Source organism: Panulirus ornatus, chromosome 3 (assembly GCF_036320965.1).
Source record: "Panulirus ornatus isolate Po-2019 chromosome 3, ASM3632096v1, whole genome shotgun sequence".
NCBI lineage: Eukaryota > Metazoa > Arthropoda > Malacostraca > Decapoda > Palinuridae > Panulirus > Panulirus ornatus.
Window position 1 is genome coordinate 7,364,572 of NC_092226.1, and position 22,481 is coordinate 7,387,052.

Consider the following 22,481-nt stretch of genomic DNA (forward strand, 5'->3'; position numbering starts at 1 on the left):
AACAGATGGAAAATAATATTACTACAAGATAGACGGTCGTGAAATTTTACCTTTAGGGCAAAAAAGGAACTTTCTGTTTTTCCTTAAATTGGACAACAACAACAACAACAACAACAACAACAACAATAGCAACGACAAAATAATAACAACACGAACACAACACGTTACCTGTCTCTGATAATGACCTGATGTCCTATTGTTAATTGCACCGAGCAACGCAGCCCAGGTTGTGATTAACCAGGGAAATTAATGAACTTGTGTAATTACTCCCACTTTATAGCAAGACTAATTATCCGAGGCACGATAATTTAGACCCCTCTCCTCTCCCCCCCACCCACCCCCTCCTCAGACCCTCGTCTAACACTGTGAATAATGAAGTTGAAAGAATGAAAAAAAAAAATCTGAGCTAATTCTAAATTTTGAATAGGAAAAAAAAGAGGGGGGAGGGGGGGGGGGGGTTGGAGTCAGTAGGTCTGTTCTCGCATTGAAAAGTAACGTCATGAAGACCTCTGTCGTGTGTAGCATTGACCTTCTACCTTAGAAAATGGTGGTGGAAAGCCCTTAGAGAGAGAGAGAGAGAGAGAGAGAGAGAGAGAGAGAGAGAGAGAGAGAGAGAGAGAGAGAGAGAGAGAGAGAGAGAGAGAGAGAGTCTTGGCTAATCAGAAAAATTTATGAAGGTAATTATGGCGAGGTTCATCACGATGACTAATTAGGCCAAGTACAACATGGCTCATTTACGAGAGTGAGAACAGACTCAAAAACGATCAAATCATTTTTCCTTCTCTCTCGTGTTTTAGAGTCTAAAGTAAAATACGTCTGATAAAGAACAAGGATCGCGTATGTTCTTCATGAACATCGTTCCTCTCACCCAATTATTTCAAGACTCGTGTCCTTTCGCCTTGTTTTATAATTACTTCATCGATCTCACTCACAGTACAAGAAATAAAAACAAGGGAGGGACGAAGACACCACCTTGCGGTACTCCGGAGTCCATTTTACAAAACCAGAGGTTTTTTTTAACTGTGGCATTTGCTTCCTCCACCTGACACAAATGTGAGTCATATGCCGTTCACTATTGCCCGTCTTCCTCCCGCGCGAGCTCTCACCCTCATCAACTCCAGGCAGTTCCATATTCTATTTCTGGGTTGTGGGTCCGAAGCCATTGGTCATTCGAGGAGGGGGCAATGAATAAGCTGTTATTAAACGGCCATGATTTCGGGCCGTCGCTAACCTGAGAGTGAGAATTATGTCTTGAGTTGCTTCCATTACCTTCCCTGTACCCGGGTTGCAGCCCCCTCCTCCTCCTCCTCCTCCTCTTGGCTATATTTTGAGCTCAGGTTCGATGATCTACTTCATTATCATTCCTGGTTCTCATAAGGTTTGTGTGGGTGACTTACGACTTTGGTACGGTACCTCTGCACCGACTTGAGTCTCTCTCTCTCTCTCTCTCTCTCTCTCTCTCTCTCTCTCTCTCTCTCTCTCTGGAGAACATTACTATTTTTCTCTTTGCCTCTCTTTTAAAGTTTCTTCACCAGTCTCCGAGCTTCGTGCACCAGACTTAAAAATAAAAAGAAGGCCTGGATAAGAAGACCTCAATCCAAGAGATCTGCTACATTGAGGCCTGAGTAAGCGGATTTCAGTGCAAGAGACCTACTGCTTTCTCCAGATCTACTGAAGGGAATCTTTATATTCGCCTGATCTCCACACTTCATCTACATCTTCCTTATCTTCAGTTTTGATAGGTGGTCAGTCAGTCAAACGCCTGGTTCTATCTTCTTACCATCAGAGGTCTCACCGCTTCGTACCCAGTGTCATGTCTTATGCTGACATTACTTCTCGTCTTTTCTGTCCACTTACCAGTCCACCCATAATCTATTTTTCATATGTCTAAAGACTTTATTTACGAAATACTCTTCCTTGTCTGTAAGGGATATCATTTGCCCATCTCTTCACATTGTTCTCATCTATATCCCGTTGTGACATGATCTATAATCTAACCTTGTCTCCAGTGCTCTATATATATCAGGTGTTGTCATAATTTTAATTTCACAATTCTTCTTCACCGATATTTTTTCTTTTCTGTATCGTGACCGACATGGCGCGAACACAACATACCCCAGTCAAAGGCCATTCCTGCGCGAAAGAAAGCGGAAATCAATGTCTAATACTTCTCCATATTTCCCATTATGTCTGATACTCCTCCAAAATCATAGAATGGACTCCAATATCATAAAATAGACCCCAAAATCATAAAATAGACCCCAATATTATAAAACAGACGAAAAATGAAAGAATAGACCCCAAAATCATCATAAAATAGACCCCAAGATTATAAAACGGACCAAAAATCATAAAATAGACCCCAAAATCATGAAATAGACCCCAAAATAAAAGAATAGACCCCAAAATAAAAAAATAGACCCCAAAGTTATAAAACGGACCAAAAATCATAAAACAGTCCCAAGAACTGAAAGAGAGAGAAGGAGAATTTTCATTGCCTTGTACTTACGACGAGATTTCGCCAAAAGACAGAGCTAGCGCGTAGCGCTCACCCCCAGGAAATTCGAGGGTTACGAAGAGCGAGCCGGGCATGTTACGAGCTGTTACGCGTTACATGTGACATAGAGAGACTTGTGTATGTGTGTGGATTGAAGGCCAGCAGCCCACGTGTGTAAGTGAGGCAGGAAAAAATAAAAAAAGAAGACAGCTCTACCTGGGTCAAACGAGTGGAACTTGACAGCCACTGAAGTGCTGGCTCTCACTACAGCAGCCGTCACCTAAACCCCTTCCCTCCCCCTTCCTCTAAACCCTTTCCCCTTCCCCCTTCCTCCCTATACCCAGGAAGGGGTAGTGCCGGTAATATAGTACCAGCACTTGGTAAGTAGTTGCCTACCTCTTGCTGTCTACAGACCTAAGTACCTACCTTTCCTACGTACCAACCTATTTACCTACCTACCAATCTACCTACCTACCTACCTACCTACCGACCTAAGTACCTACTAATTTACCTACGTACCAACCTATTTACCTACGTACCTACCTACCTACCTACCTACCTACCTACCTATCTTCCTACCTACCAATCTACCTACCTACCAACCTATCTTACCTACCTACCTTACCCACCTACCTTACCAACCTACTTACCTACCGACATACCCTTCAACCTACATACCTACCTACCAACCTACCTGTCATCCTAGCTACTTACCTACCTACCTACCTACCTACCTACCTACTTATCTATCTACCTACTAACCTAAATACCTACCTACCTATTGACTTAACTACTGAGAGAGAGAGAGAGAGAGAGAGAGAGAGAGAGAGAGAGAGAGAGAGAGAGAGAGAGAGAGAGAGAGAGAGAGAGAGAGAGAGAGAGAGAGAGAGAGGAGAGAGGGAGAGAGAGAGAGAGGGAGAGAGAGAGAGAGAGGGAGAGAGAGAGAGAGAGAGAGAGAGAGAGAGAGAGAGAGAGAGAGAGAGAGAGAGAGAGAGAGAGAGAGAGAGAGAGACCATCTACCCCCCCTCTTACCCCTCTTCTCCGTCACCACCAGAACGCCACCTGTCCAACCCCCCACTCCCCCTTCCCTCACCCCTATCCTCCCCGTAGGCTAGGTCGTCTAGCCACAGATCCTGACCAAAGGCTGGAGGTTGTGCAATGCAATCTGATGTGGTCATGAACACCGTGGTGTATGGGTCGATCTATCTATCTATCTGTCTATTTATCGATCTGTCCATCTACTTATCTATCTATATCTATCTATTTATCTATCTGTCCATATACTTATCTTTATCTATCTATCTATCTATCTATCTGTCCATCTACTTATCTATCTATATCTATCTATCTATCTATCTATCTGTCCATCTAATTATCTATCTATATCTATCTATCTATCTATATATCCATCTCTATTTTCTATCTATATATCTATCTGCATAACTATATTTCTCTTTATCTCTCTAACTTGTGAAGAAATGAAGGCAGGATAAATGGTTGACAAACACAGAGATAAATACAAAACAAACTAAAGAATAGACGGACAGACAGACACAAAAAGGAAAGAGAAAGACAGAAAGAATGACTGAGACACAGATGTTGAGCTGGCACCGAAACCACAGCTCCCTATCCACAACCAAGCCACAAAGACCTTTCTATGGTATACCCCGGACGCTTCACATGCCCTAGTATAGTCCATTGATAGCACGTCGACCCCGGTACAACACATCGTTTCAATTCACTCTATTCCTTGCACTCCTGTATGTTCAGACACCGATCATCCAAAATCTTTTTCACTTCATCCTTCCAACTCCAATTTTGTCTCATCCTTCTTCTTCCCTCCACTTCTGACACATATATTGTCTTTGTCAACCACTCTTCAATTATTCTCTCCATGTGTCCAAACCATTTTAGTACATTCTCTTCAGCTCTCTTAATCACATTCTTTTTATTACCACACATCTTTCTTACTCTTTTATCGCTTACTCGATCAAACCACCTCACACCACATATTGTCCTCAAACATTCCATTTCCAGCTCATCCACCTCCTCCGTACAACCCTATCTATAGCTCAAGTCTCCATACAACACTGTTGGGGCGACTATGCCTTCAAACATACCCAATTTCATTCTCCTTACTAACGACCTCTCTGTTCATACATTCCTCAAAGCCTACGACTCGATTCTGCGTCCATGTTCCATTTGCAGCCATGTCTACACCTAAGTATCTGAAACACTTCACTTCCTCCAAATTTTCTCCATTCAAACTCACACTCCAACTACGTTGTTCCCTCAAACCTGCCAAACCTAATAACTTTGTTCATACTCACACTCACTCTCAACTTCCTTCTTTCACACCCTCTTCCAAAGTCAGCTACCGACTTCTACAGTTTCTCACTCGAATTTGCCACTAGTGCTGTATCATCAGCAAGCAACAACTGACTCACTTCTCACGCGCCCTTCTACCCCTTACGGCCAGATCATGCTCACCCCCCTCTCTCTCTCCAAGACCGTTGCATTTACCTCCCTCACCAACGCATCCATAAACAAATCAAACTAACAAAGAGGAGAAGAGAGCAAACGCAAAACGACAAACCAAGTTTTTAACAAAGACTCAGCGGGATGGAACATGCAGCAGCAGCAGGAGGAGGAGGAGGAGGAGCAGATGCCGTAGTGGAGACAGCCCTTGATCCGCCACGACAGTTGCATATTGCGTCTGTGTCCGCGACCCACGACGGAGACGGAAAGGAGGAGGGTCGTCCCCGTCTGGCGTGGGTCGTAATTGTCACCTTTCGTGGCCCGGGGACACGGCTGGGGCTCCCACTCTCATGGTCACCGGGGAAATACCCCCGACACGAATGTTGCGTTTCGGATGTCGAGGCGCTGCGGGCATCTCTCTCTCTCTCTCTCTCTCTCTCTCTCTCTCTCTCTCTCTCTCTCTCTCTCTCTCTCTCTCTCTCTCTCCCCCTCTCTCTCTCTCTCTCTCTCTCTCTCTCTCTCTCTCTCTCTCTCTCTCTCTCTCTCTCTCTCTCTCTTCTCATCCGGTTATCGAAATATTCTAATCTTTATCTTCGGCTACGAGAGAAGTGAGATGACGATTCGGTTGTCGGTCGTAGGGTATATCCGGATACCATTCTATAAAAGCCGCTCGGCTCCGGAAAGGTCCGGATGAGATGGTCGGAGACGTGGTGGTTCGTGGAGCGCCTGGTAGGGAGGACGGGGTGGTTATACAGAGACCCCGAACTCGTCACTACCGAAGGATCTGGTCGAAGTAAATACGAGAAGACTCAGTCATGACCTCGCTCAGTATTCCACATTAAGTCTACAAGTACTCTCTCTCTCTCTCTCTCTCTCTCTCTCTCTCTCTCTCTCTCTCTCTCTCTCTCTCTCTCTCTCTCTCTCTCTGTGTGTGTGTGTGTGTCCCCACTCCTACCTAATGAATATACATACCTACGCATCTGCATACTTCAGAACAGATACAACGTCCCTCTCACGGTCGTGCAGTCTTGATTTCAAGGTTATGTATTTTGTACTCCTACAATTACAGAATCTAATGTTACAGTGACATGTACAAGAGACTGAGAGGGAATTCCATCTACCTTTTTATTTTCTTTGTTTTTTTTTTTGTTCGTTTCGGCGTAATGCACGACGGAAAATGTACGACATCGCTCATACATGAGAGGTTTTATATCGACCATACTCTAGACTCTAGATATCACTCACTCGACGTTAGATATCTATCTATCTATCTATCTATTTATCTATCTATATATATATATATTTTTTTTTTATACTATTCGCCATTTCCCGCGATAGCGAGGTAGCGTCAAGAAAAGAGGACTGGGCCTTTGAGGGAACATCCTCAACTGGCCCCCTTGTCTGTTCCATCTTTTGGAAAAAAAAAAAAAAATGAGAGGGGAGGATTTCCAGCCCCCGGCTCCCTTCCCTTTTAGTCGCCTTCTACGACACGCAGGGAATACGTGGGAAGTATTCTTTCTCCCCTATCCCCAGGGGTATATTTTTTCATACATATTCACCATTTCAGTCGTTAGCGAGGCAGCATTCCAGAGCAGATGGCTAAGCCTTAAGAGGGAAATCTCCTCATATGCCTCCTCTGTGCGTAAACACACACACACACACACACACACACACACACACACACACACACACACACACACACACCGTAGCTTAAGCTGGGTACCCATTTACCGACTCGGCTCGAGAGGAGGATGAACATCTGGGTTGACTGTGGACGAATGCCGCTCCAAGGATTCGAACCCATGCGGCCCGACCTTGGCCGGGCCCGTGTGTGTGTGTGTGTGTGTGTGTGTGTGTGTGTGTGTGTGTGTTTTCAACCTTCCAAATTACCTTGTAAATTCCTCGGAGATGAAGACCATCATTCCACTCGCCGTTGCTGGCGAAGTGGATGTTTCTACGTTCACGCATGACGGGGAGAGGCAGATACGCACACGTATATACACAAACACACAATAAGCACACAAACACATACCCACATATGGACACAAACATATGGAATGTTATACTTGCATACACAGATATACACTCATATACACACTATTGCACATTAGAACGTACACAGGAATGCAGATATATACGTACTCACAAATGTACATATGCTTCTATCACACACACACACACACACACACACACACACACACACACACAGACACACACACGGGGAAAGGCTGGAGGATTTAGATTTGGCCACTTGGGAAGAAGACCACGCAATACTCGGCAAGCTGCTGCGTCATACGATCATTGTGTGGCTGTCAGCGGCTCATGGGTAGGCCGTTTTGATAACTGTTTCTTTCCCTACACCTCGAAGCTTTGGAAGTCTCTACCTTCTCATGTCTTTCCCAATGACTATGACCTGGCACATTTTATAAGACAGGTTTTTCACTCTCTCAAAAAATTCCTAGATACTTTCCCTAGTCTTTTCTTTTTCCGATCAATAACTCTCTATATTTTCATTAAGGTCCGACCTTAATGTGGAACTTTTGACCATGACTGGAGCCTTCAACATAAAAAAGATCGAAGGCGTAGATAGTGAACAGTTCTAGGGATGTAAAGGTAGAGGAACCAGGGGACATAACACGAAATTAAGGGAGAAACTTGTTTAAAAAATTTGTATAGAAATACTTTTATATTGTATGTGTGGTTAGAAGGTGACTAAGAGGGTCTGCAACAGGTGGCTGGAAATCCTCCCTCCCTGTATTACTATCCAAAAGAAGGCACAGAACAAGGAGTCAAGTGAGGAATTTTCCCCTCGAAGACTCAGTCATCTGTTCTCGCTACCTCACTCACCACGCCCACCACTCACCACCCACCACTCACCACGCACCACTCACCACCCACCACTCACCACTCACCACGCACCACTCACCACCCACCACTCACCACGCACCACTCACCGCCCACCACTCACCACCCACCACTCACCGCCCACCACTCACCGCCCACCACTCACCGCCCACCACTCACCACGCACCACTCACCGCCCACCACTCACCACGCACCACTCACCGCCCACCACTCACCGCCCACCACTCACCGCCCACCACTCACCACGCACCACTCACCACGCACCACTCACCGCCCACCACTCACCGCCCACCACTCACCGCCCACCACTCACCACGCACCACTCACCACGCACCACTCACCGCCCACCACTCACCGCCCACCACTCACCGCCCACCACTCACTAGTCACCATGAGTGAGTGTGAGTTAGGTGTTGTCCAGTGTTGTGTGTATGATATGAAGAGACTGTATGTCTGTGGACTGAGGGCCCAGCAGCCCCGCGTGTATCAATGAGGCAGGAGGAAAGAAAGACAGCTACATGGGCCAAGGGAGTGAAACCTGACAGCCACGGAAGGGCTGGCTCACCACTTCGAAGCGGTCACTGACCCTCTCAGTACCCAGAGAGAGAGAGAGAGAGAGAGAGAGAGAGAGAGAGAGAGAGAGAGAGAGAGAGAGAGAGAGAGAGAGAGAGAGAGAGAGAGAGCACACACCCAATTCATTTCCTTCCGGTTTTGGTGCTCACCCCGTCCACACCCCATACCTGGAAGATGCAGGTGGTAATAGGCAGACAGTCTCACCCACCTACTCACCTACCTATTAACCCACCCCCAAGCAGGAAGAAGAAGAAGAGGAGGAGGAGGAAGAAGAAGAAGAAGACCTCCTCCTCCCCTCCTCTCACCCCTCACCATGACACCGATCACTCGCCAAGTCCCACATGAACACTATCCTCTTACATCTTCATTAGGTGGCCGCCTCCAAACTCCGCGGGGCGCCTCCCTCGATAAAACCCCGTTCTTCCCACACCTACGGGGCCTCCGTCAGTAGCAGGACTGCCCGGGCCCAGTTAGCGCCAGCCTGTCGGAGCCTCATTCATCTTCCAGCTAAGCAAAACAGTTCCCAGGAAAGACTGTGTCGAGGTATCCATCATCCGTCCTATAATCAAAGGCGACACCATGTGTAATCAGGTATGACAACACACTCTATTACCGGCCTTATAAAGGTTATTTCTAAGGTCCATTATTGTTTTAGATTTTTTTTTTTTCATACGGATCGTTCAGGGGGGGGGGGTTGGTGGGTGGGGGGGGGTTAAGAGGGGAGGGAGAAAAAAAGAAAAAAGACCGTAATGAATTCTCGATTAAGACTCAAAGTGGCTTGATATCTCGCTGATTTCCACACACACACACACACACACACACACACACACACACACACACACATCACACCACGTCACACACCACACCACACCACTACACCATACACCACACCACACACCACACCACACCACTACACCACACCACTACACCATACACCACTACACCATACACCACACCACACACCACACCACACCACTACACCACACCACTACACCATACACCACACACCACACACCACATCATACACCACACCACCACACAAATACACCACACCACACACACACACCACACTATACAACACACCACACCATACCACACAGCACACCACCACACTACTACACCACACAACACACACCTTACCACACAACACACCACACCATACCACACACAACACCACCACACCATACACCACACCACACACCCTCTTCCTCTCTCTCTCTCTCTCTCTCTCTCTCTCTCTCTCTCTCTCTCTCTCTCTCTCTCTCTCTCTCTCTCTGCCCTCAAGCCCCCTTCAGTTTTCAGACATACGATTTGCATTCTACCCCGCCGTTAATATCCATCCCTCTTATTTATCGCTGTGAACTTCATATTTTTTTTTCCATATATCTAAACCTTTCATTACGCACGGGTGGTGTTAGCAGGGGGTACTGGGCATGAGGACGCACCCCGGGGTGATATCAGTTAAACTCGATATGTTATCAGTCATCGGCGTCCACAGATAACAGCGTTAGAGGGATGGAAAGTGGCACAGACGACTCATCACGTCTCTAAAATCGTGTGTCATGAAGCAACGGGGGGATCTTACACACACACACACACACACCTCGCTCGACGGGGTATGCAGAAGTAACTCCCCTGCATTTCCAGAACCACTCGCTGTTGCCAGGATGAAGGACCAGCCTGGGCAATACTGGGGAGGGTCTAATATAAACACAGAGGAGGAGTGTAGGAGGGGGAGAGGAGGTCATTGTGTTGAATATCTAGGACGAGGGGAGAGGGAGGAGGAGGAGGAGGAGGAGGAGGAGGAGGAGGAGGAAGAGGAGGAGGAAGAGGAAGAGGAAGAGGAAGAGGAAGAGGAGGAAGAAGAAAAAGAAGAAGAAGAAGAAGAAGAGGAGGAGGAGGAGGAGGAGGAGGAGGAGGAAGGGGCGTATGAAGGTGTTGAAGGACAGGGAGGGGGGAGGAGAAGTGCGTAGTGGTGGTGTTGATGGTGGTGGTGGGGGGAGGGACGGGGCGGAGGGAGGGGGGTCGTTCTTTAGGGAGGGAAGAGGGGGGGGGGGGAAGAGTGGAGGGGATTGGTAGGAAAATGGTGTGTTCATAGGATCCTATGACCGACCAGGCTCATCTCTCTCTCTCTCTCTCTCTCTCTCTCTCTCTCTCTCTCTCTCTCTCTCTCTCTCTCTCTTGTGTGGGAGGATTAGCATAGAGTACACGCTGAGGGGAGGGAGGGGGTGTGTGATGAGGCGAATAAAGGTCAGGATAGGTTAGGTTAGGTTAGGTTAGGTTAGGATAGGCTAGGTTAGGCTTGGTTAGATTAGGTCAAGCTAGGTTAGGTTAGGTTAATGATGATATATCCACATACACTATAGCCAGTACTGGTATATCCACACACACTATAACTAGTGGTGGTATATACACACACACTATAACCATTGGTGGTATATCCAAATCCACTATATAACAGTGTTGGTGTATCCACACACATTACAAGCAGTGATGGTATATCCTCAGTAAAGCTAACAGTAAATTATCATTGTATATATATATATATATATACATATATATATATATATATATATATATATATATATATATATATATATATATATATATATATATATATATATATATATGCATACATATATATGTAACTGCCCCTAGACTCCGTCCATCGTGTAGGGGCTAAACTCATAAACTATGGTGATGTGTGTTAATATGAGTGCAAGAGAACTTGGCAGTAAGCAAGTATTCGTCGTCTTCGTTGTGGTAGCTACATCATGGGCACGAGAAGTCAATGTGATAAAGTAGAGACGGTGTTTGTAATGCAGGGGCGACGTGTGGCGTGAAGAGCGCAGAGGAGGAAGAAGTAACTCGTACATGTCTGGAGAGTGTAATTTCTCATGATTGTATGCCGGGCAGGAGTGGTGTTTAAGACTGGGTTTAGGAGAGTGGTTGCTTAGTGCTTGTCGGGTCATTTCGGTGTGCATGTGTTTTTGTCATTTCTGCGTTTGATGAGGGAGAGGGGTGAGTGGTGAGGGTGAGGGAGGAGGGGGAAACTGTAATTGTAGGTTTCTGAAGCGTAAGTCTCGGGGTATTTGTCTTTATTCTACATACGGTGTTGGTGGTTGGTTATGGACTGGTGTTTATGAGAAAGGAGTTTCATGCTGTGGTAAAAGCACTGTTTACCGTGTTCTGTTGTGGTGGGACAACTGTACTGGAAGACTCATTTGTTTCACTGTGTCGCTGTTGAGTGCTGATGGTTTCGAAGGCAGCCGGTGATTATTCTGAATGCTCTGTTCTGTATGGGTTGCAGCTATGTGGTTCTTATGGTTTTTCTTTTCTTTGACAAAGTGGATGGCCAGAGAGGTGAGACATAGTTTAGGGTGGAGCAGATGAATTGCTGGTAGAGGATGCTACGAGATTCTTCTGTTTGTCCAAATCTGGCGACATTAAGTGACCGTGGGGCATTTGGCTCATTCGTTGCTGCTGTGTTGATGTTTGTGATGTGGGGGGGGGGGGGGGGGGGAGTGAAAGTCATGTGTCATAAATGACTCTCAGGACAGACAGAGTCTTGACGAGAGGCAGTCTTTGGCTATTCAGGGTGAGGAGAAGGTGATGGTTGGGTTATGTCTTTCTGGGGTTCGAGGGTGAGGAGGAGGTGATGGTTGGGTTTATGTCTTTGGCTATTCAGGGTGAGGAGAAGGTGATGGTTGGGTTTATGTCTTTGGCTATTCAGGGTGAGGAGAAGGTGATGGTTGGGTTTATGTCTTTGGCTATTCAGGGTGAGGAGAAGGTGATGGTTGGGTTTATGTCTTTGTGGTGTTCAGGGTGAGGAGGAGGTGATGGTAGGGTTTATGTCTTTCTGGAGTTCGAGAGGTATCGAAGAATTATACGGAGACGCATACATTCTTCTTTTAGAAATTGAAATACAAGAAGGGGAGGGTTTTCAGGTCTGTGGGGGTCTGGATGAGGATAGGGAACTGTGGTTTCGGTGCATTACACATGACAGCTAGAAACTGAGTTTGAATGAATGTGGCCTTTTTTGTCTGTTTTCCTGGCGCTACCTCGCTGAAACTTGGGGTAGCGATGCTGTTTCCTGTGGGGCCGGGTGGCGTCAAGAATGGATGAAGGCAAGCATGCATGAATATGTACGTGTGTATATATGTATATGTCTGCGTATGTGTATGTATATCTACATATATGTGCATCTGCTAATGTGTTTATTTATGTATATGTACGTGTATGTACACATGCATATGAGTGGATGGGTCATTCTTTGTCTGTTTCTTAGCGCTACCTCGCTAACGTAGAAAACTGCGATCAGTTATACTGAAAAAATAGTATATGTATATATATATATATATATATATATATATATATATATATATATATATATATATATATATATATATATATATCTTTTCTTTTTTCTTCCAAACTATTCGCCATTTCCCGCATTAGCGAGGTAGCGTTAAGAACAGAGGACTGGGCCTTTGAGGGAAATCCTCACCTAGCCCCCTTCTCTGTTCCTTCTTTTGGAGAGAAAAAAAAAAAAAAACACGAGAGGGGAGGATTTCCAGCCCCCTGCTCCCTCCCCTTTTAGTCGCCTTCTACGACACGCAGGGAATACGTGGGAAGTATTCTTTCTCCCCTATTCCCAGGGATAATATATATACATATATATATATATATATATATATATATATATATATATATATATATATATATATATATATATATACATATATATATATATATATATATATATATATATATATATATATATATATATATATATATATATATATATATATATATATACATATATATATATATATATATATATATGTATATATATATAATATATATATACATATCCATTCTTGCTGCCTTCATCCATTCCCATCGCCACCCCCGGCACACACGAAATAGAATCCCCAACCCCTCCTTAAAGGACATTAATAGAATATTTAATCTTAAACAACTAATCTGCGAAACCCTTTTTTTCTTCTGCTGAGAACACTGGAGACCATGAACGATCACAAGTGTTCACCAGTGAACAACTTTCTTTACGACACTGTTCTTGAGTGAACAACTTTCTGACGACACTGTTCTTGAACTCTAAATTTATCGCTGTGCCAATTACCATTAATTATTCTCTCTCTCTTTTTTTCTTTCCTACCTCCTCCTCCTCCTCCTCCTACCTCCTCCTCCGCCAGCCTCTCGTCAAGATACGTGGCAGTAAAAAGATGATCTGGTCGCTGGCAATTACCCCCCCTATTATAAGCGTCTTTATACACGTTAACGAAGGGGGGGAGAATAAGCGCATTGTTTTCAGGCTTATGCAAATACTGCATTACAATTTTGGCTGACGAATCCACACTCCTTTATGGGGCAGTAAATCAAGGGGAGAAGGCCCGTTAACGAAGAGTAATAGGGAGGGAAGGGTGAGTGTTACGCAATGTTATACAAGCTACTGTCGACAACGGTTTGGGCTTTAACAACGGGTTGAGCAGGCGCTGTCAGGTATGCCGTTGTAGCACGTGTGTGTGTGTGTGTGTGTGTGTGTGTGTGTGTGTGTGTGTTCAAAATAGCAGGGAAATGTGGTCTCCTTTGTGGTACTATCAAATGGAATCTACCACGAAGTCGCCCATTGTTATTTTTTTTTCACTCTCTTCTCTCCTAAGTGTATGTAAGTGACACTGTCATTTCCTGTCAGTTGGCCACAGATAGTGTCCTACAATGACCTCCTCCTCCTCCACCTCCTCCTCCTCTCTCTCATGCCCTCCTGAGGGGATGGCAAACCTACGCTTCTTCGCCAAACATGAGCTGGAAAGTCCTGCTGACGCCATGATCGTAAGAGAGACATTATCAACAAATTACTGAACTGGGAAATCCGTGAAACGCGCAGCAGAAGACAGCAGAACAGATGTGTGAAATATCCTCTCTCTCTCTCTCTCTCTCTCTCTCTCTCTCTCTCTCTCTCTCTCTCTCTCTCTCTCTCTCTCTCATCTTCCAAACCCTCTGGTGTCTCATCAGGTCATTGGCTCGTTAGCTAGTCTTACCCACACCTAATTTATTACACTCTCCTCTGGGCAATGCCCCCAAGACCCTTACTAAATCCTGTGGTTATTACCCACAAGCAATTAATGAAGACTAATCACAGGTGCTCCTTCCCTCGCTCACACTCAGCCCATGTTTACACAATGGATGTTTATGGTGCTGGATGAGATATACGCATGTTTTATCCTCCTCCCTTATGTTCCGCGGGGGTAAACACCTACAGGGCCTACGATGGATGCATTAGATCAGCTATACCACAGAGAGAGAGAGAGAGAGAGAGAGAGAGAGAGAGAGAGAGAGAGAGAGAGAGAGAGAGAGAGAGAGAGAGAGAGAGAGAGAGAGAGAGAGAGAGAGAGAGAGAGCAACGTGCCCAGTCAGTGTGGTCTTTGAATGAACCTCAAACTTCTGAAGAAGGTGGCACAGATTGTTCGGTGGGTGATCGTACAGTTTAGACTCTGATGGTCTTTGTGGATGGGCTTAACAACCAAACTTTACCCGTTAGGCTACAGACGAGGTGCACAGGAACACGGCCTACACCAAAAACGGAAGGCTTTCCTAATCACATGCAGGCATCTACAACACACACACAAGTTTCTCCTGTTCTGATATCGTCTTCCTCAGGTACTTCAGATCTGGCGAGCTATCCCAAGAGAGAAATATTCCACTGCTACCTCGACGCGTAATCATCATCGCATATCATTACGTTATCATCAAATGCTCATCACTTATATATATATTTTTTCTCCCCGACAATGATTGCTCTCTTGTTTTGTTGCTGGTCATAACTAACATATTATCTTTACTCATGATTTCTCACGAACGTTCGTTCACGACACCATCTCCCTCGTGTAGGAGGAGGACCATGTCCTTCGTGTAGGAGGAGGACCATGTCCATATCCTTCGTGTAGGAGGAGGACCATGTCCTTCGCGTAGGAGGAGGACCATGTCCTTCCTGTAGGAGGAGAACCATGTCCTTTGCGTAGGAGGAGGACCATGTCCATCGTGGAGGAGGAGGACCATGTCCATGTCCTTCCTGTAGGAGAACCATCTCCTTCGCGTAGGAGGAGGACCATGTCCATCGTGTAGGAGGAGGACCATCTCCATGTCCTTCGTGTAGGAGGAGGACCATGTCCTTCGCGTAGGAGGAGGACCATATCCTCCCTGTAGGAGGAGGATCATGTCCATCGTGCAGGAGGAGGACCATGTCCATCGTGTAGGAGGAGGACCATGTCCATCGTGTAGGAGGAGGACCATGTCCATCGTGTAGGAGGAGGACCATGTCCATCGTGTAGGAGGAGGACCATGTCCATCGTGTAGGAGGAGGACCATGTCCATCGTGTAGGAGGAGGATCATGTCCATCGTGTAGGAGGAGGACCATGTCCATGTCCTTCGTGTAGGAGGAGGACCATGTCCATGTCCTTCGTGTAGGAGGAGGACCATGTCCTTCGCGTAGGAGGAGGACCATGTCTTTCGTGTAAGAGGAGGAGCATCTCCTTCGTGTAATAGGAGGAGGAGGAGGCTGAGAATCTCTCCTGGGAAGAGTGATTTTTTTTTTGTTTTACGTACAATCCAGAAGCCTCAATGAAGGTTGAACTGGAAGCTTCGTAGAGCCTCCTTCGTCTGGAAGTGACTATCGCTGGTCACTGGAATACCACTGAATAACGATAAGACGAGAGAGAGAGAGAGAGAGAGAGAGAGAGAGAGAGAGAGAGAGAGAGAGAGAGAGAGAGAGAGAGAGAGAGAGAGAGAGAGAACCATCGTCTCTTCAAGGATCAAGAAAGGAAACGACTTCATTAACTTGTTCCACACAAATGTATACCACAGAGTAAAAAAAGATAAACATTAGATATGATAGACACCCAGAAAAATACATCAGATGATACGAATGTAAATATTGTATACATATTAAAAGATGATGACAAGTTTCAGCGTAATGGGAAAAAGAAGATAATAATATACCCCCAAAGACACACGAGACATAGGTATCATTGTAACATCCACTCTTTCTTGGAAACCCAACATTACGGAAATAGCTAAGTCCGCCTCTAAGAAACTGGGAATCCTGTTTAGATGTCGAAATTTCTTTTCTTCCGAACAGCTGCTCCGTTCATATACAAAGGACTGATCCATCCTTGTATTGAGTACTGCTCTCACATCTGGGGTGGTTCAGCTTTGCATCCTTATTTGACTCTCTTGCCCTACGCCGCAAAGTTGGTTCACTTTCCCGCTTCTATAAGTATTACTTTAGTTTTTGCTCCCGAGAGCTGGCTGCTTATGTGCCCCCCACCACTAGCTAGACCACGCAATACTCGGTAAGCCGCTGCGTCACGCGATTATCGTGTGGCTGTCGGCAACTCAAGGGTAGGCCGTTTTGATAACTGTTTCTTTCTCTACACGTCGAAGCTTTGGAACTCTCTACCCTCACATGTCTCTTCCAATAACTATGACCTGACACATTTTAAAAGACAGGTTTTTCGCTTCCTCCATAATTCGTAAATACTTTCCCTTGTCTCTTTCCTTTTCATAATCCTCCTCTGATTAAGGATGTGCACTTTTGTTCGCGACTGGAGCCTTCAGCGTAATAAAAGGAAATTGAAATACAGAACATTGTGATGCTATGGGTAGAATGGTGGAAAAGGATGCGGGAGCCGCTATGAACGTCACACTCGAGAGGGAGAGAAGTACGGAAATGACGGTAAAGATAGTATAACCATCATCTTTATCTGCTGTATGTTTCTCTCTCTCTCTCTCTCTCTCTCTCTCTCTCTCTCTCTCTCTCTCTCTCTCTCTCATGTACGGAAGAGACAATATCAAGCCTGTTCATTTTTCTTCTTTGTCTTGTAAATCTAACAACTGACTTTGGGGTGATGAATGTGTTCGGTTAATACCGGTCAGGAAATAGAAAAATAAAAAAGCTAACGGCTTTGTGGATTTCTTCGGAAACAAATGATAAATGATGAATGAAAAAAATAATGATAACAATAGTAAATGATAAAGTAATTATGATATCAATGGTGAATAATAAAGTACTTATAATAAAGGTAAATGATAAAGTAATTATGATATCAATGGTGAATAATAAAGTAATTATAATAAAGGTAAATGATAAAGTAATTATGATATCAATGGTGAATAACAAAGTAACTGTATACGCACTGTACTCTCTCTCTCTCTCTCTCTCTCTCTCTCTCTCTCTCTCTCTCTCTCTCTCTCTCTCTCTCTCTCTCTCTCTCTTTTCGGTCATACAAGAACCAAAGACCAGACTTGAAGGCATTAGAAACCTGGTTTCTTAAGTTCTTTAGTTTCAAAACTTGGCAATGATGGAATTGAATTCATTTACCACATCATCAGTAACGTGATCCCAGACTTTATCAAAGAAGTAAACGGAAGGTGATGATCGACTCTGCCACTGCATCTATTGGCACTGTTGTTAGCCTCATGTCGCAAACCATCAGACGCAGGTCTGTTCATGGTCTCTGAGAGTGTCTGTTGGTGGGGATCTGTTATCACAAAACCTTGAGGTCATGTCTTTTGTTGAAGGTCTGTTCATACAAAACCTTCTGTGTGCCCCTTTTTTTCTCCTTTTTTGCTGTGGGTCTTACACCATATATCATCAGGCCATTCCTGTCAAGTCTTAGATTTACGAACCACTACTGCACGTCACATCAACCAGAAAATGCATGGTTTTTACGAATCAACGAACCATGCTTCGTAGGCGTCTGGTTGTGAAGAGCCATCAGAACACTTGTGATGGATGGGGTGTCCAGAGACCTCAGGAATGATATCATGTGGTGATGATCCCAATCAATCGATCATGTCTGCTGGGTCTGTTGACCTGATGGATAGAGACCATCAGAGCGCTTCTGTTGGGTCTGTCGACGTCACGAACGAACAGGTTTGGTTCGTAAGGGTTCGATGTTTCGAACAAGATATGTGATGTTAATACTGGTACTAACTCGTTAACCACAGGCTTAGGAGACCGTCAGAACACATCTGCTGGGTTTGTCGACGTCACGAACGAACAGGTTTTGTTCGTAAGGGTTCGATGTTTCGAACCATCGAGATATTTATAGTTTTTTGTTCGTAGGGGTTCGATGTTTCGAACTGTCGAGATATCTGGTGTTAATACTAGTACTAACTCGTTAACCACAGGCTCGGGAGATCGTCAGAACACATCTACTGGGTCTGTTGACGTCATGAACGAAGAGGGTTCGATGTTTCGAAGTGACAAGCTTCGGAGTCGAAGGTACACCAGTGCTCTCGAAAAACTATCGGATGTAAATCGTCTTCTCTGACTGTAACTTCTTTTTTTTCTCCTCCTCCCCGTCTCTCTTATTTCTTCCTATTCTTTACGAGTGTTATTTGCATAGGGTGGAATTTATCTGCCATAAAGCGAAGGGTTTACTGGTCCAAACTTCCTGGGTAAACAATAGCGAGAGGCGGGACTGTGTCGGAAGTCTGGCAGTGAGCAATGAACCTTTTTCTTGGTGAGTCTTGACACTTGGTGACTTCATTTTCTGCCCGAACCTCGGGACTTTCATGAATTTTACTTCTCTCTTTTTTTGGGGGGGGGTCTTGGTGAAAATTAATGTGATACAAAGGGATACAAAAGGATTACAGAGGAATTGCATACAGCAACAGACCACTGGGTCCCTCCGAGGCTGTTTGTGATAACAGCAGATATCAGAAACCTCACAGATTAGTGTGGTGTCTACGTACTGGTGAGGCCTACTGTCTGTGAAGCTAAGTTTGTGTTGGTGAACCTTGGTGTTTTAGTGAGACTTGGTGGTGTTGGTGAACCGTGATGTCTCACTGACCCCTGGGGAGTGATGGTGAACCTATTTTTGGTGTGTTGATGAACCTGGAGGTGTTGGAGAACCTTGATGGGTGTTGGAGAACCTTGATGGGTGTTGGTGAACCTTGGTGGGTGTTGGTGAACCTTGATGGGTGTTGGTGAACCTTGATGGGTGTTGGAGAACCTTGATGGGTGTTGGTGAACCTTGATGGGTGTTGGTGAACCTTGGTGGGTGTTGGTGAACCTTGGTGGGTGTTGGTGAATCTTGATGGGTGTTGGCGAACCTTGATGGGTGTTGGTGAACCTTGGTGGGTGTTGGTGAACCTTGATGGGTGTTGGAGAACCTTGATGGGTGTTGGTGAACCTTGATGGGTGTTGGCGAACCTTGATGGGTGTTGGTGAACCTTGATGGGTGTTGGTGAACCTTGATGGGTGTTGGCGAACCTTGATGGGTGTTGGTGAACCTTGATGGGTGTTAGTGAACCTTGGTGGGTGTTGGTGAACCTTGATGGGTGTTGGAGAACCTTGATGGGTGTTGGTGAACCTTGATGGGTGTTGGTGAACCTTGGTGGGTGTTGGTGCACCACCATGGTGATGGTGAACCTTGGTGGGTGTGGGTGAACCTTGTGTCGAAGTGGAAAGGATCTGGATGATCTAAGCACTTACTTAATACTTCCATGGGGCAGGGCTAGCTCGTAGTGCTCACCGCAGGGGAAATCTAGAGTCACGGAGAACGAGTAGTGTGAGTTGTGAACTGTGTGAGACTGAGGGAGGTTATGTGAGTATGGAGAACGAGTCGTGTGAGTTGTGAACTGCGTGAGACTGAGGGAGGTTATGTGAGTATGGAGAACGAGTCGTGTGAGTTGTGAACTGCGTGAGACTGAGGGAGGTTATGTGAGTATGGAGAACGAGTCGTGTGAGTTGTGAACTGCGTGAGACTGAGGGAGGTTATGTGAGTATGGAGAACGAGTCGTGTGAGTTGTGAACTGCGTGAGACTGAGGGAGGTTATGTGAGTATGGAGAACGAGTCGTGTGAGTTGTGAACTGCGTGAGACTGAGGGAGGTTATGTGAGTATGGAGAACGAGTCGTGTGAGTTGTGAACTGCGTGAGACTGAGGGAGGTTATGTGAGTATGGAGAACGAGTCGTGTGCGTTGAGGTTATATGAGTATGATTTGGAAGAAACGACCAGGAGCCCCACACGTGTGAGTGAGGCTGAGGGATAGGAGACTGTGTAACCTGGGCCATAGGAGTGAGACTTGACAGCCACCATCAAAATGCTGGCTCACTGCGCAGCCGTTGTAGAGAGAGAGAGAGAGAGAGAGAGAGAGAGAGAGAGAGAGAGAGAGAGAGAGAGAGAGAGAGAGAGAGAGAGAGAGAGAGAGAGAGACCCGGTCTAACCCCGGAATGAAAATACACCTTATTGCTCCTCTTCTTCTGATCCTCTCCTTCCTTTTCTTCCTCTTCCTCTACCCCAACACTCACCCTCCCTCCCTCCCTCCAACACCGTCACCACGTCACTAGGAAAACCACGTCCACACAATACTCAGCCTTGTCCTCCTCCCTCCTCCTCCCTTTTCCTAGCGTCATTATACGCCCAGCCAAAATATGCATGGCAAATGACAGTAATTCCTCAGCTCCATATGTTTGGCCCACATATCATCACCGTAGTCTGTGGCGAGGACGCGGGGAGCCCACTCCAAGATCTGAGATAATCCCTCTCAGATAATCCCTCTCATCTCGATAATCCCTCTCGATCATTTGTCGAGGGGAGGTGGTGTATAGCGTCGCTTGCTGTCTCTGGGGTTCCGGGGGGAGTGAGAGGTTTCGTGGAGAAGGTAGGGAGAGAGAGGGAGAGGGAGGGTCTGTGGGTGGGAGGAAGGTGGTGGTGTCGTTGGGGTCTCCCCCCTCCTCCCCCTCCTCCCTGCTCGCTTATCCACGCATCTTGGACTGGTTGACGACCAGCTGTCACGACAACCTTGCCACCTGCGCTGTCTCTGGGGGCTTATCTGGGGAGGAGGGGGAGAGCCATTCTGGTGGGGTTGAGGGCATACCCGGAATGGGAGGGAGGGGGTGTGTTTCTAGTGGGTTGGGAGTACACAGGACTGTGTTTCTGGTTGACTGGTAGTATTCGAGGGTATTTCTGGTCGGTTGGCAGCATCTGGGGTGTTTCTGGTGCGTCTGGAGTATCCGGGGGCGTTTCTGGTCGGTTTGGAGTATCTGGGAGGGGGGCGTTTCTGGTGGGTTTGAAGAATCCGGGGGCGTTTCTGGTCAGTCTGGAGTATCCGGGGGTGTTTCTGGCAGGTTTGGAGTATCCGGGGGTGTCTCTAAGCGTCGTTTTATGTTTATGTGCTGGCAGGATGCCTCGAGGGATAACGTCTCCACCATGCCTCTCAGGCTGCCTCTCAGGCTGCCTCCAGGTTGTATCTGGGGTTGGGGTGGGGTGGAGGGCGCCTCTGAGGGTGTATCTGGGGAGCGTATCTAGGTTGCTGCCTCTATGGGGTTATCTGGGGTGTGTGTTTCCGTGGGGGTGTTCCTGGAGCTGCTTTCAGAGAGAGTCCTTGTGTGTGTGTGTGTGTGTGTGTGTGTGTGTGTGTGTGTGTGTGTGTGTGTGTGTGTGTGTACCCTTATTAGGGTTCCTGTGACTCTCTCTCTCTCTCTCTCACCCCAAAGAAAACATATCTCCGGGGTGCCTTCTTTCGGGGTGTTTCTCCGGGGGTGAGGTGAGGTGGAGGGGATATGTCTGGGGGTTGTGCCTGGTTGTGTTTCCAGGGGGAGCAATACGTGTTCCTACGCCTTGTAGGGAGAAGGTGAGGTGGAGGAGAACTCTTAGAATTTGGTGGGTACTAGTGAGAGGGTGGGGGGAGGGGGGTGCTGGGATGTACAAGGGAAAGCAGGCACTGGTAATACAAGGTAAACGGAACTACAGGTAGAATATAGGGAGAACTAAGTACATCCTTGCAGGTACTAGGTGGAACCAGGTGGTGCTGGGAAGGTACTAGGTGGAACTAGGAAAGTACAAGTTAGGTTAAGTTTGGAAATGTATAGAGTGTCGATGATGCTAAAGGATAAGGGATACAAGGTGGGCTCTAGGTGGGCAGTGGGATACAAGGTGGGCACCTGGTGGGTTAGTAGACACTAGGTGACCTCTAGATGGGCTGTGGGGTACAAGGTGGGCCAGTAGACACTAGGTGGGCATATGGCAGAGGTAGG

General features: G+C 46.2%; 1 long non-coding RNA gene across 1 annotated transcript in view; it reads right to left on the reverse strand.

Annotated features, from left to right (window-relative positions):
• The window catches only part of LOC139760322 (uncharacterized), a 350,651-nt gene that overhangs the window by 40,557 nt on the left and 287,613 nt on the right, over positions 1-22,481 (reverse strand). The gene's annotated exons all lie outside the window — the stretch shown is intronic.